Genomic DNA, 15083 nt, shown 5'->3' with positions numbered 1-15083 from the left:
ATTTCACCTTTGTGCTGTGATATGGCCTGCGACAGGGATGGAATGATGGGGATGTGGTGAGCAACGGGGATCTGGAGTTTAATTTATTGGAACCACAGTCTGATGAGGCGGTCATGGACCGCCCTTCTGGAAGGCCGATTGAGTGGCTGTTTCCTCCCTCGCTCCTGTTCCTCCTCCTCCTCCTCGTCTTCCTCTTCCTCCTCGTCCTCCTCTCCCTCCTCCTGAGGTGGTCCCGCAATCCTTGGTGGCAAGAGCTCGGCCCTCATGATGGCCAAATTGTGGAGCATGCAGCAGACCACGACGAAATGGGACACCCGCTCAGCCGAGTACTGGAGGCCTCCTCCCGAATGGTCAAGGCAGTGGAACCGTTGCTTGAGCACCCCGATGGTCTGCTCAATGATGTTCCTGGTGGCAGCATGGCTGTCATTATATGAGTGCTGAGCAGGAGTGCTGGGGTTGCGGAGGGGAGTCATGAGCCAGGTGGAGAGTGGATAGCCCTTGTCTCTGACCAGCCAGCCGCGAGCTTGATGTGGTGGCTGGAAGAGTGCTGGCACACCGGTCTGGCGCAGGATGAAGGCATCGTGGCTGCTGTCAGGATAGTGGGCATTCACATTGAGGATTCGCTGTCTGTGGTCGCACACCAACTGCACATTAAGTGAGTGGTAGCCTTTGCGATTATGGAAGATCTCAGGATTGTTATGCGGTGCTCACAAAGCCACGTGGGTGCAGTCAATGGCGCCCTGCACCGTGGGGAATCCCGCTATCCTTGCAAAGCCACATGCATGTTCGTCCTTCTTCTCTCTGGTGATGGGGAAGGAAATGTAGTCCCTTCTCCTACTGTAGAGAGCCTCTGCGACCTCCCGGATGTAGCGATGGACGGCGGACTGTGAGATGTTCGCTATGTCTCCTGTTGCAGACTGGAAGGATCCACTGGCGAAGAAACTGAGGGCGACGGTGACATTGACTGCCACTGAGAGAGCCGTGGTCGCCCTCATCTGAGGTTGGAGGTCTGGTTACAGGAGGTGGCAGAGTTCTGTGACCACCTCCTTGGTGAAGTGGAGCCATCTAATACACTGCTCCTCGCATAATTGAAGGTAGAAGTGCTGTCGGAATACCCTCGGAGGGTAAGGCCTCCTGTTAAGAGCCCTCATGGCCCTCCTCCTCCCTCTGGCCACATGTTCCAATCTTTCTCGCTGCCTCCGCCGTAGGTCCTGGAGGGCGAGGTCGACTGCCAGTACAGCCCCCATTGATGTAACGATGTGTAGCACTTTGATATGTTGTGAGAATAAATGCAACCAATTGTTAGTAGCCACAACACTCCTGATACTAAACAACCTTTAAATGACTGAATTAAACTGTTGCACAATGTCAAACTGACAAGGCAGCAGTGAAACAGCACTAACATGACAGCTGTGACTCATTTCTCATGATCCCTTTAAAGTAGCGCCCCTGGAGCCGGCATCCACCTGCTTGACACCTCCTCTCCCGGTCGCTGTTGGGGTGAGGCACTAAGGCAGGTGGCGACGACGAATTTTGCATATCGGGCACCCAGTGAGCATTGCACGCTCAGTGATGTCACGATACCTGCCTGGCACGGAGGTCCCCCGCGGTAACTTGCAGCGGTGGCGCTACGGGGGGAACCGGATTTGGCGTGCTTTGCTGGATTCATCTCGCCCCGGCACTACTGCATCAGCACCCCCATTAGCGTCCCCGCCCGGCACTAAGTGGAGGTGCTAATCAACTGAATTTTTCCCCCTAGGTGTTTTATCCTGCAGTCTTAACTGCAGCTTTAAAAGCAATTAAACTCTAACCAGTTGACAAAAAAGAATGTCTCATTAGCAATCACACCTTGGAAAAAAATAATTTTATCTGCTGACCAATAGCCTGTAAAGCAATTAAATTCTGGCTTGCTTCTTTTCATTGCTGGGATGTGGGTGTTGCTGGCAAGGCCAGCATTTATTGCCCATCCCTAATTGCCCTTGAGAAGATGATGGTGAGCCGCTTTCTTGAACTGCTGCCGTCCATGTGGTGAAGGTACTCCCACAGGGCTGTTAGGGCGGTAGTTCCAGGATTTTGACCTAGCGATAATGAAGGAATGGCGATATATTTCCAAGTCAGAATGGTGTAGACTTGGAGGGGAACTTGCAGGTGATAGTGTTCCCATGCGCACACTGCCCTTGTACTTCTAGTTGGAAGAGGTTGCGGGTTTGGGAGGTGCTGCCGAAGAAACCTTGGTGAGTTGCTGCAGTGCATCTTGTAGATGGTACACACTGCATCCGCGGTACGCTGATGGTGGAGGGAGTGAATGTTTAAGGTGGTGGATGGGGTGTCAATCAAACGGGCTGCTTTGTCCTGGATGGAGTCGCGCTTCCTGAGTGTTGTTGGAACTGCACTCATCCAGGCAAGTGGAGAGTATTCCATCACACTCCTTACTTGTGCCTTGTAGATGGTGGAAAGCCTTTGGGCAGTCAGGAGGTGAGACACTCGCCGCAGGATACCCAGCCTCTGACCTGCTCTTGTAGCCGCAGTATTTATGTGGCTGGTCCAGTGAAGTTTCTCGTCAATGGTGACCCCCAGGATGTTGATGATGGGGGATTCAACGTTGGTAATGCCGTTGAATGTCAAGGGGTGGTGGTTAGACTCTTGCTTGTTGGACATGGTCATTGCCTGGCACTTGTGTGGGGCGAATGTTACCTGCCACTTATCAGTCCAAGCCTGACTGCCGTCCAGGTATTGCTGCATGTGGGCATGGTCTGCTTCATTATCTGAGGAGTTGTGAATGGCACTGAACACTGTGCAATCACCAGCGAACATCCCCACTTCTGACCGTTTAGGAACATAGAAGATAGGAGCAGGAGTAGGCCATTTGGCCCCTCGAGCCTGCTCCGCCATTCAATGCGATCATGGCTGATCATCCAAATTCAGCACCCGGTCCCTGCTTTCTCCCCATACCCCTTGATCCCTTTAGCCTTAAGAAATGTATCCAACTCCTTCTTGAATATATTTAATGTATTGGCTTCTACTGCCTTCTGTGGTAGAGAATTCAACAGGTTCACCACTCTCAAGGTGAAGAAATTCCTCCTCATTTCTGTCCTAAATGGCCTACCACTTATCCTTAGACTGTGAGCCCTGGTTCTGGACTCCCCAGCCATTGGGAACATCCTTCCTGCATCTAGTCTGTCCAGTCCTGTCAGAATTTTATAAGTTTCAATGAGATTCCCTCTCATTCTTCTAAACTCCAGTGAGTACAAGCCCAATCGACCCAATCTCTCATACATCATTCCTGCCATGCCAGGTATCAGCCTGGTGAATCTTCGCTGAACTCCCTCCATGGCAAGAACATCCTTCCTCAGATAAGGCGACCAAAACTGCACACAATACTCAAGATGTGGTCTCACCAAGGCCCTGTACAACTGCAGCAAGACATCCTTGTTCCTGTACTCAAACCTTCTCGCTATGAAGGCCAACATACCATTTGCCTTCTTAACCGCCTGCTGCACCTGCATGCTTACCTTCAGCGACTGGTGCACAAGGACACCCAGGTCTCATTGCACTTCCCCTTCTCCCAATCTATTGCCATTCAGATAATAATCTACCTTCCTGTTTTTGCCACCAAAGTGGATAACCTCACATTTATCCACGTTATATTGAATCTACCATGCTTTTGCCCAATCACCCAACCTGTCCAAATCATCCTGGAGTTTCTCGGCATCCTCCTCACCGCACACACGCCCACCCAGCTTTGTGTCATCTGCAAATTTGGAGATATTACATCTAGCTCCCTTGTCTAGATCAGTAATATATATTGTGAATAGCTGGGGTCCAAGGACCGATTCCTGCGGTACCCCACTAGTCACTGCCTGCCACTCGGAAAAAGACCCGTTTATTCCAACTCTTTGCTTCCTGTCTGCCAACCAGTTCTCTATCTAAGTCAATACCTTGCCCCCAATCCCATGTGCCTTCACTTTACACGCTAATCTGTTATGCGGGACCTTATCGAAAGCCTTCTGAAAGTCCAATTACACCACATCCACTGGTTCTCCCTTATCTATTTTACCAGTTACATCCTCAAAAAATTCCAGTAGATTAGTCAAGCACGATTTACCTTTTGTAAATCCATGTTGACTTTGTCTGATCCTGTCACTGTTTTCCAAGTGCTCTGCTATAACATCTTTTATAATGGACTCTAGCATTTTCCCCACTGCCGATGTCAGGCTTACCAGTCTGTAATTCCCCGCTTTCTCTCTACCACCTTTTTTGAATAGTGGGGTAACATTAGCTACCCTCCAATCCATGGGTACTGTTCCAGATTCCATCGAATGTTGGAAGATGACCAGCAATGAATCTACTATTTCTAGGGCCACTTCCTTAAGTACCCTAAGATGTAGATTATTAGGCCCTGGGGATTTATCGGCCTTCAATCCCATCAATTTCCCTAACACCATTTCCCTACAAATACTGATTTCTTTCAGTTCCTCCTTTTCATCAGACCCTATGTTCCCCGACATCTCTGGGAGGTTATTTGTGTCCTCCTCTGTGAAGACAGAACCAAAATATGTATTTACTTGGTCTGCCATTTCTTTGTTCCCCATTATAAATTCCCGATTCTGACTGCAAGGGACCTACGCTTGACTTCACCAATCTTTTTCTCTTCACATATCTATAAAAGCTTTTACAGTCAGTTTTTATGTTCCCTGAAAGCTTACTCTCATATTCTATTTTCCCTTTCTTAATTAATCCCTTTGTCCTCCTTTGTTGAATCCTAAACTGCTCCCAATCCTCAGGTTTACTGCTTTTTCTGGCTAATTTAGATGTCCTCTCCTTGGATCTTATGCTATCCCTAATTTCCCTTGTTAGCCACGGTTGAGTCACCTTTTTTGTTTTATTTTTATGCCAAACTGGGATGAACAAATTCTGTAGTTCATCCATGCGGTCTTTCAATGTTTGCCATTGCCTATCCACCATCAACCCTTTGAGTGACATTTCCCAATCAATCCTGCCCAACTCACACCTCAGACCATCGTAGTTTCCTTTATTTAAATTTAGGACCCTAGTCTCTGAGTCAACTACTTCATTGTCCATGTTAATGAAGAATTCGATCATATTATGATCGTTCCGACCCGAGGGGGCTCGTACAACAAGATTGCTAATTAATCCTTTCTCGTTACATAATACCCAGTCTAAGATGGCCTGATCTCTGGTTGGTTCCTCGACATATTGGTCCAGGAAACCATCCCGCAAACCCTCCAGGAATTCCTCCTCCACAGTATTGTTACTAATTTGGTTAGCCCAATCTATATGTAGATTAAAGTCACCCATGATGACTGCTGTGTCCTTATTGCACGCTTCTCTAATTTCCCTTTTAATGCCATCCCCAACCTCCGCATTACTGTTTGGAGGTCTATATACCACTCCCACTAACGTTTTCTGCCCCTTGGTATTTCTCAGTTCTACCCATACAGATTCCACATCATCAGAGCTAATATCCTTCCTTACAATTGTGTTAATCCCTTCTTTAACCAGCAATGCTACCCCACCTCCCTTTCCTTTTTGCCTATCTTTCCTGAATATTGAATACCCCTGGATGTTGAGTTCCCAGCCTTGGCCACCCTGGAGCCATGTTTCCGTAATCCCAATCAAATCATATTCGTTTACCTCTATTTGCGCAGCTAATTCATCCACCTTATTACGAATGCTCCTCGCATTAAGACACAAAGCCTTCAGGCTTGTTTTTTTAACACTCTTAGACCTATGAGAATTATTATTTACTGTGGCCATGTTTGATTGAAACCGTTGATTTCTCAGACTGCCACTTTTGTTTTTCTCCTTCCTATCGTTTGCTTTTATCCTTGTTTCCCTTTCCTCTGTCCCCTTGCTCAGGTTCCCAACCCCCTGCCATTTTAGTTTAAACCCTCCCCCAGAGCACTAGCATACACTCCCCCTAGGACATCGGTCCCGGCCCTGCCCAGGTGCAAACCGTCCGGTTTGAACTGGTCCCACCTCCCCCAGAACCAGTTCCAGTGTCCCAGGAACTTGAATCTCTCCCCCTCACACCATTGCTCTAGCCACGTATTCATCTGAAATATCCTTCTATTTCTACTCTGACTAGCACTTATGATGGAGGGAAGGTCACTGATGAAGCAGCTGAAGATGGTTGGGCCTAGGACACTGCCCTGAGGAACTCATGCAGCGACGTCCTGGGGCTGTGATGATTGACCTCCAACCACCACAACTATCTTCCTTTGTGCTAGGCATGACTCCAGCCAGTGGAGAGTATTTCCCTCCGATTCTAATTGACTTCAATTTTACTAGGGCTCCTTGATGCCACACTCGCTTAAGTGTTTCCTTGATATCAAGGGCAGTCACTCTCATCCACCTCTGGAATTCAGCTCTTTTGTCCATGTTTGGACCAAGGCTGTAATGAGGTCTGGAGCCGAGTGGTCCTGGTGGAACCCAAACTGAGCATCGGTGAGCAGGTTATTGGTAAGTAAGTGCCGCTTGATAGCACTGTCGACGACACCTTCCATCACTTTGCTGATGATTGAGAGTAGGTTGATAGGGCCTGAATTGCTCGGATTGAATTTGTCCTGCTTTTTGTGGACAGCACATAACTGGGCAGTTTTTCACATTGTCAGATAGATGCCAGTGTTGTAGCTGTACTGGAACAGCTTGGCTAGCAGGCGCGGTTAGTTCTGGTGCACAAGTCTTCAGCATGACAGCCCGGGCTGTTGTCGGGTCCCATAGCCCTTGCTGTATCCAGTGCAGTCAGCCTTTTCTTGATATCACGTGGAGTGAATCGAATTGGCTGAAGACTGGCTTCTGTGGTGGTGGGGACCTCAGGAGGAGGCCGATACGGATCATCCACTCCGTACTTCTGGCTGAAGATGGTTGCAAACGCTTCAGCCTTGTCTTTTTCACTCACGAGCTGGGCTCCGCCATCATTGAGGATGGGGATGTTCATGGAGCCTCCTCCTCCCATTAGTTGTTTAATTGTCCAGCACCATTCATGTCTGGATGTGGCAGGACTGTAAATTTGATCTGATCAGTTGGTTGTGGGATCGCTTAGCTCTGTCTATAACATGCTGCTTCCATTGTTTAGCGTGCATGTGTTGCAGCTTCCCCAGGTTGGCACCTCATTTTTAGGTGCACCTAGTGCTACTCCTGGCATGCTCTTCTACACTCCTCATTGAACCAGAGTTGGTTGCCTGGCTTGATGGTAATAGTAATATGTAGGCCAGACCAGATAAGGAAAGCAGATTTCCTTCCCTAAACGACATTAATGAACCAGATGGATTTTTACGACAATCTGGTCACCATTACTGATACTAGCTTTTTATCCCAGATTTATTTAATTAACTGAATTTAATTCCACAGTTGCCGTGGTGGGATTTGAACTCACGTCTCCAGATTATTAGTCCAAGCCTCTGGATTATTAGTCCAGTAACATAACCACTATGCTAACCGTACCCGTGACTGACCTCACCTTGTACAGTTACCCAGCAAAATAATTACACTTGGATGCACTGGATGCTTTGTTTGCTTAACAACAAGTACACAGAATTTACAGCACAGAAAGAGGCCATTTACCCCAACTGGTCTATGCCGGCGATTCTGCTCCACATGAGCCTCCTCCCACCCCTCCTCATCTAACCCTATCAGCATAACCTTCTATTCCTTTCTCGCTCATGTGCTTACGTAGCTTCCCCAGCTTCCCCTTAAATGCCTTAGACTTTGTGGCCTTGGAGAGATACAGTTCTTCTTGGCCAGCAGAACAATACACTGCTGTATTTTATCTGACCTACAAGGAGCAATGCCACAGATGACCTGATTTTGTGTCATTAGTCACTCTTGCATCGGAGTGGCTCAGCTGCCATATTCATAAAACAGTGATCAATCGCATCCAAACACGTTGGGAATGTACCAATCGATAACATGGAAAACAGGTACAAACACTTCCAATGAAAAACACTACCGAAGATATATGAAAGCAATCAATCAATCAACAGTGAGCAGATAACAAACGGTTACCAATAAAGAAGGGGGACTAATTAAACTGCTATAAATACTTGTGAAAATGATGTTGGGTTGCCACCTTGGATCCTCACAACACTGAGAAACTTAGTACTGGAAATAAGATTTGGAACATAATAAAGACAGCTTGGGCTGATAAGTGACAGGTAACATTCGCGCCACAGAAGTGCCAGGCAATGACTATCTCCAACAAGCGAGAGTCTAACCACCTCCCCTTGACATTCAATGGCATTACCATCGCCGAATCCCCCACTATCAACATCCTGGGGTCACCATTAACCAGAAACTTAACTGGACCAGTCACATAAATACTGTGGCAACAACAGCAGGTCAGAGGCTAGGTATTCTGCGGTGAGTGTCTCACCTTCTGACTCCCCAAAGCCTTTCTACTATCTACAAGGCACAAGTAAGGAGTGTGATGGAATACTCTCCACTTGTCTGGATGAGTGCAGCTCCAACAACACTCAAGAAGCTTGACACCATCCAGGACAAAGCAGCCCGCTTGATTGGCACCCCATCCACCACCTTAAACATTCACTCCCTCCACCACCAGCGTACCTTGGCTGCAGTGTGTACCATCTACAAGATGCACTGCAGCAACTCGCCAAGGCTTCTTCGGCAGCACCTCCCAAACCCGCGACCTCTTCCACCTAGAAGGACAAGGGCAGCAGACGCATGGGAACACCACCGCCTCCAAGTTCCCCTCCAAGTCACACACCATCCTGACTTAGAAGTATATCGCTGATCCTTCATCGTCGCTGGGTCAAAATCCTGGAACTCCCTACCTAACAGCACTGTGGGAGTACCATCACCACACGGACTGCAACGGTTCAAGGCGGCAGCTCACCACCACCTTCTCAAGGCCAACCAGGGATGGGCAATAAATGCTGGCATTGCCAGCCACGCCCTGATCCCATAAAAACAAATTAAAAATAAATAAATAAATTAAATAAAATAGACACGGGAACAGGACAATGAAGCATGACCAGGACTACTTGCTTGTGTGGACTGGTTGGGTTGAATGGCCTGCTTCTCTGTTGCAGATTTTATGTATTTCCCCTTCAAGAGCGTAGCCCTGACTCACCATGAATAGTTCCGAAGGAGATCTACAAGTGCCACAAAAAAAATCAGTGCCGCAGACAATTTGACAAAATCACCATCACGCTCTGCAGTCCTATTCATCACATCTAAAATATTTCAAGACTATAGTACCACTCAAATCTATTTTTTTCAAAATTCATGACTTATTTTTAATGGGAAATCTGAAAATAAGGTGAAGAGCCACAGCCTATACTGCAGGATGTCACCAAGGGTGAAATTAGTCAGAGAGAAGACAATTTACTATTTGGACAATGTTGCACTTACAATAAGAAATGTGTATTTGAGTCTGGCACTAATATCAGTCTAATGGTAAAGTATTAAATGAGTGCTCCACACTGGAATTATTTGTTCACCGACTGTGAATAGGGGAGAAAAGTTCCAGCTCTGATTAAATATCCCACTTTGCTGAGCTTTGTGACTATCGTAACTTATTAGTTCAAGGACATCTCTCTTCTTCTGGTCCCATCTATAACTAATTGGCGTAACCTGTAAGTCTGTTAATTTGTAGAGTATAGCCTGAGGCTGCCGTGACAAAGAAAAGTTGGGGCTTTTAGAAAAATCCTACTAAAGCCAGTAAAATAACACCATGCTTCCATAAAAGATTGATTTTAAAGAAGTCACTAACATGGATGCCATCAACTTTCATCCTGAAGTGTGAATATTGTGTATACTATGGCACAAGGTGCTTGTAGTTCCGTCGCAGCCTTCACCAGCATCAAGAGGCAATCTGTTTGAATGTTCCGTGAGACAGGTTATTAAAATGTAACTGACGTATTAAATGAGTGGCTGCAGACAGCCTTTCTGCTCATTGACTGAGTGGCTGCAGACAGCCCTGTTGCTCATTGACTGAGTGGCTCCTAATATTAAGTGAAAGCTTGCTCATTTTATATGATAAAACATGGTAATGTGGCAGGGAAGCGTGAATAACTTTCTCCAAGGGATTTGTACAAGTCAGCTCTGACCTTTGCAGTAGGATTGCTCACATGGTAGTAATGACTCCTGGTGCTGAGACCATGATCAGAGGAATGGAAAAAAGCTCAAAACACAACAGTTTTTATTTTTCCATTAGGAGTCATTAAGGCTTTAAAATGTCTCAAGCTGTGCAGATATTTAACTGCTGAGAATTAATGTTTTCTTGTCTGCTCTTTGCTGTATCCCCACAACTGTGTTCTCTCACGACCATGTGACAGCCCAGTGTTGAGGACATCTCAATGAGCACCATTATCATCACTGCTAGGGCACGCACTTGAGTGATGAAGAAAGGGATCTGACCTTCCTCATCCAACCTCATTTCCAACCCTGTCAATTTTCCTGCACTCCCTTAAGGAATCTTGCTATGATTGGTAATTCGATTTTCTACCAGCTAAGTCTGAGAGTAAGTTAACGGAGGCTGGAGTTTGAACTTGGATTTCCTGTGTGAAAGTCCAATTCTAGCACTGTAGCTACTAGGCTATTCTCTTCCATTTTCTTTAAATATCTGAATCTTTGCTTAAAAGGTGCATTATTACTTCCAATAAAGAGTTTTCAGAAGGTTCTGTCAGGAACAGTCCACTGCTTAGCACTGCACCAGGTTAGCCAGCACAATGTGTTTCCAGAAAATATGGTATCTGTTGCAAAAGGCTGACTGAGTGAAACATTGACAGTGAATCTTTCCTGAGAGACAGTAAGGAAGCAAACTTGACTCAAGCACCACAAGCATGTTGACTCGGGCAAAGTGTTCAAGAGGCATACACAGGTGTGCCGTATCAGGAAGTAGTGTTGCTCAACCAGCTGGATTCCAGAACCAGCTGGCTGCACTCTGCAACATACGTGGCATGGTTTCTGGAAGACAAATTCCAAAAGGTTGTCACTCCATAGATAGAGAGAAATAGTAAAGCAGAATAAGATACGTAATTGGGTTACTGTCTGCAGGGGATGAGGAGACAGCAGGAAGCAGAAGAGAAAAACCTTGTGGGTCTGGACTCTCATACAGTTCCAGATACTTATAAAGCAGTGAAGGACAAAAGGTACAGGGGAGCAACAACACAGCACAATAGACAAATTCCAGAAGATGGTCATACCACAGATATCCATGGGGAAAAGAAACACTAATCATAAGGACAGGAGCGTGGTAGTTGTGTTAGATCGACAGCTTGTATTTCAGCCAGGACTAAGAGTCCCGAATGGTGTGATGTCTCCCAGGTAATAGGGTAAGATACGTAATGGAGCAGGTGGAATAACTTCTGAAAAGCCAGAAGTTGTAGTTCACATAGGATAGAAGCCTTTCAGGCAGAGTTTGAAGAGTTAGGTTCTAAACTAAAGTGCAAGACCTTGAAGGGAGCAATCTCAGGATTACTCCTTGCGTCATGCACTGGACAATTTAAGGGAGAAACGAGTTAGACATCTCAACACATGGTTATAAAGATGGTGTAGAAGAGAAAGTTTCAGGTGGCCAAGACCCTGGGATAAGTTCTGGGGCTGGGGGAAGCTCAACAGACATGGCAGGACTCGAATAAATCAGGTAACTATCAATATCCTTGCAGTGAAGGTAAATAAGACAAATGGAGGAAACCCAGAAAGGGGGAAAATAAAAAGTGATGGCAGTTGGAAAGATACAGAAGCCTGATGTTATGGTAAAAAGCATGGGCTGGTGGTTGGCTGCTCAAATACAAGTACTGAAATAGGAGTAAGTATGCGCAGTAAAAGGGCATGACCGCATGGTGACATAACGGCAAAGTAAATAAAAGCATTAGGTTAGGCAGTGAAGAAAATGGATGCCTCAAAGTACTATATATGAATACAATAGCAAAATACTGCGGATGCTGGAAATCTGAAATAACAACAGAAAATGCTGGAAATACTCAGCAGGCCAGGCAGCATCCGTGGAGAGAGAAACAGAGTTAACGTTTCCAGTCTGGGACCCTTCGTCAGTTACTATATAGGAATGCTAGGTGTCTTATAAAATGGGAGACCTGGAGGGTCCTGCTGGAGAGGGAGGCTATATCAGAGGCAACACAGAGACCTGGTACAATAATGATACAGACCGGGTAAATATATAAGGATACAGATTATTTTGTAGAACTAGAGAAGACAAACTGGAGAAGGGATTAACTTTTTGTGTGAAAAATGACTTGATTATAAAGGAGATAGACCTGAAAGGCAGAAACCCTGGATAAGGATGAGAAACATCAGAGGAAGAAAACTAATGATGGGCATCTATTATAGATCATCACATCAGGAGGAGGAATTAGACCAAGCCGTTTTTAGTCAACATATGAACAATGATGATGGACAGTTAAAGAGAAAGATCCTTTGGCCCATCAAGCCTGTCCCACACAACTGTGATACCTTGTGTATCGCAATATATACATTCCACCCTACCCGAAACCATGTGATCTCCTGGGAGAGGCTGTGGTAAACCACTTTTATCGTTCACTATCGTTACACTATAGTTATCACTGTTATATTGTTATCACTGTTCTCACTGTTGTATCACTATACGAGGTCGCCTCTTGTCACGCTGTTATACCTGGGCTGACCATCACCAACTCCGCCCATGGCTCCACCTACCTGCCCAGGTATAAAGGTAGTCGACTGGCTGGTATTCCTCCTTGTTGGATCCGATCGCCCATGAGGGTGGGCTCTGTTATTTAGTCAATAAAAACCTACAGTTACCTTCCTAACTCATCGCTTTTCATTGGACGAATTGATAGGTATATCAATTTTATTGACTAAATTTTAAGATGTTTGACCAGCCAGACGCCCAGCCACAACAGCCACAGCAGCCTTCAGACGCCGAGCCACAACAGTCACAGCAGCCGGCTTGGCTGCGAGCCCTCAGACCACCGTACCTGGATCTAAATCCACGGGCAGCGAACTCAGCCCTCGACTTCGATCACTGGCTGGGCTGCTTCGAAGCCTACCTGGAAGAGTCCAGCGTGCCTCAGAGATCCAAGCTAAGAGTCCTGAACGCCCAACTGAGCCCTAAAGTATTCGCGCTCATCCGGGACCTTAAAACATACGAGGACGCCATCAACCGGCTGAAAAGACAGTACCAAACCCCGGTAAACCCCATGTATACCAGGCACCTCCTAAGGTCCCGCCCGCAACTGCCAGGGGAGCCGGTGGAGGAATTTTTACGGGTGCTACAAGCACTCGGCAGAGACTGTAACTTTAAAGCAGTAACGGCGGCAGAAAATACGGAAGACAACGTCCGCGATGCCTTCGTGAAAGGCCTACGGTCCGACTACTCACGGCAGCGATTACTGGAAGCAAGGGACCTCGACCTGGACAAAGCTGCAGCCCTCGCTCTCTCCCTGGAGGTGGCCCATCGGGACCAGGAGGCGTTTTCCAGGTACTGTTCGCGACCCTGGGACTCGGGCCCGACCCCTACCACAATACCCTTCACCGCGCCGCCCCCGGGACCTACCTCAGCGTCGGCGTCCCGGACCCGATCGGGACCGCCACCCCCGGTACCAGCTCCGACATCGGACCCCCGCGGCTGCTTTTTCTGCGGCCAGGAGAAACACCCGAGGCCGCGCTGCCCAGCTAGGAACTCCACCTGCTCAACCTGCAGGAAGAAAGGCCATTTTGCTAAGGCCTGCAGGAGTGGATCTTCAGAGGCCAGCAGTGCCTCATGCGAACTGTGGGGGCGGCCATCTTCCCTCAAGGCAACAGAGGCCAGCATCCCCACACGTGAGTCATGGGGGTGGCCATCTTTGATCAAGGCAACCGACATCAATAGTGCCTCATGTGAGTTATGGGGGCAGCCATTTTGTCCAACCTCGTGGGAGACGCCATTTTACCCACCACGCTCGACTGCCACCGTGCCTCCGGACCCGACGACCGCCTCACCCGCAGACGACAACGACTCGCTCAACTACACACTAGCCTCCGTCACTCTGGATCAAGCCCGCCCGCATCACCTGTCCAAGTCGATGATGGACATCAAAGTAAACGGCCACGCCACGACCTGCCTGTTCGACAGCGGAAGCACGGAGAGCTTCATCCACCCAGACACGGTGAGCCACTACTCCCTCCCTGTCCTGCCAACGCGCAACCGAATCTCGATGGCATCGAGGTCCCACGCCATGGACATCAGCGGCTACTGTGCTGTGACCCTGTCGGTTAAGGGTACGGAGTATAAAAACTTTAAACTCCTCGTCCTCCCCCAGCTCTGCGCTGCCGTCCTACTAGGGCTGGACTTCCAATCCCACCTCCAAAGTGTCACCCTAGCATACGGTGGACCCCTCCCCCCACTCACAGTCGACAACCAGCGGATGTTAAACCGCCCACCGCATAACACCTGCAGCCTATCCACCCTCAAGGTCCCGCCACCTTCCCTGTTCGCTAACCTAACCCCCAACTGCAAACCCGTCGCTACCAAGAGCAGGCGGTACAGCGCCGGGAACAGAGCCTTCATTAGCTATGAGGTGCGGCGCCTCCTGAAAGAGGGCATTATCGAGGGGAGCAGCAGCCCCTGGCGTACCCAGGTCGTGGTCGTTAAGACCGGCGATAAAAATCGCCTGGTCATCGACTACAGCCAGACCATAAACAGGTACACCCAGCTGGACGCATACCCACTTCCCCGCATATCTGACATGGTCAATCAGATTGCACAATACCGAGTATTCTCGACCATCGACCTTAAGTCGGCCTACCACCAAATCCCTATCCGCCCTGAGGACAGCCAGTATACAGCCTTCGAGGCGAACGGCCGCCTCTACCACTTCCTTAGGGTTCCCTTCGGCGTCACCAACGGGGTTTCGGTCTTCCAAAGGGAGATGGACCGGATGGTTGACCAGAACGGGCTGCATGCCACGTTCCCCTACCTAGATAACGTCACCATCTGCGGCCGCGACCGGCAGGACCATGACGTTAATCTGGAGAGATTCCTCCGTACGGCCCAACGGCTGAACCTCACCTACAATAAGGAGAAATGTGTGTTTAACACCTCGCGCCTTGCCATCCTC

The sequence above is a fragment of the Somniosus microcephalus genome, chromosome 3 (genome assembly GCF_052327205.1).
Source record: "Somniosus microcephalus isolate GS21.2 chromosome 3, FLI_Smic_1.0, whole genome shotgun sequence".
NCBI classification, from domain to species: Eukaryota; Metazoa; Chordata; class Chondrichthyes; order Squaliformes; family Somniosidae; genus Somniosus; species Somniosus microcephalus.
Note: the sequence above shows the minus strand (reverse complement) of the source record.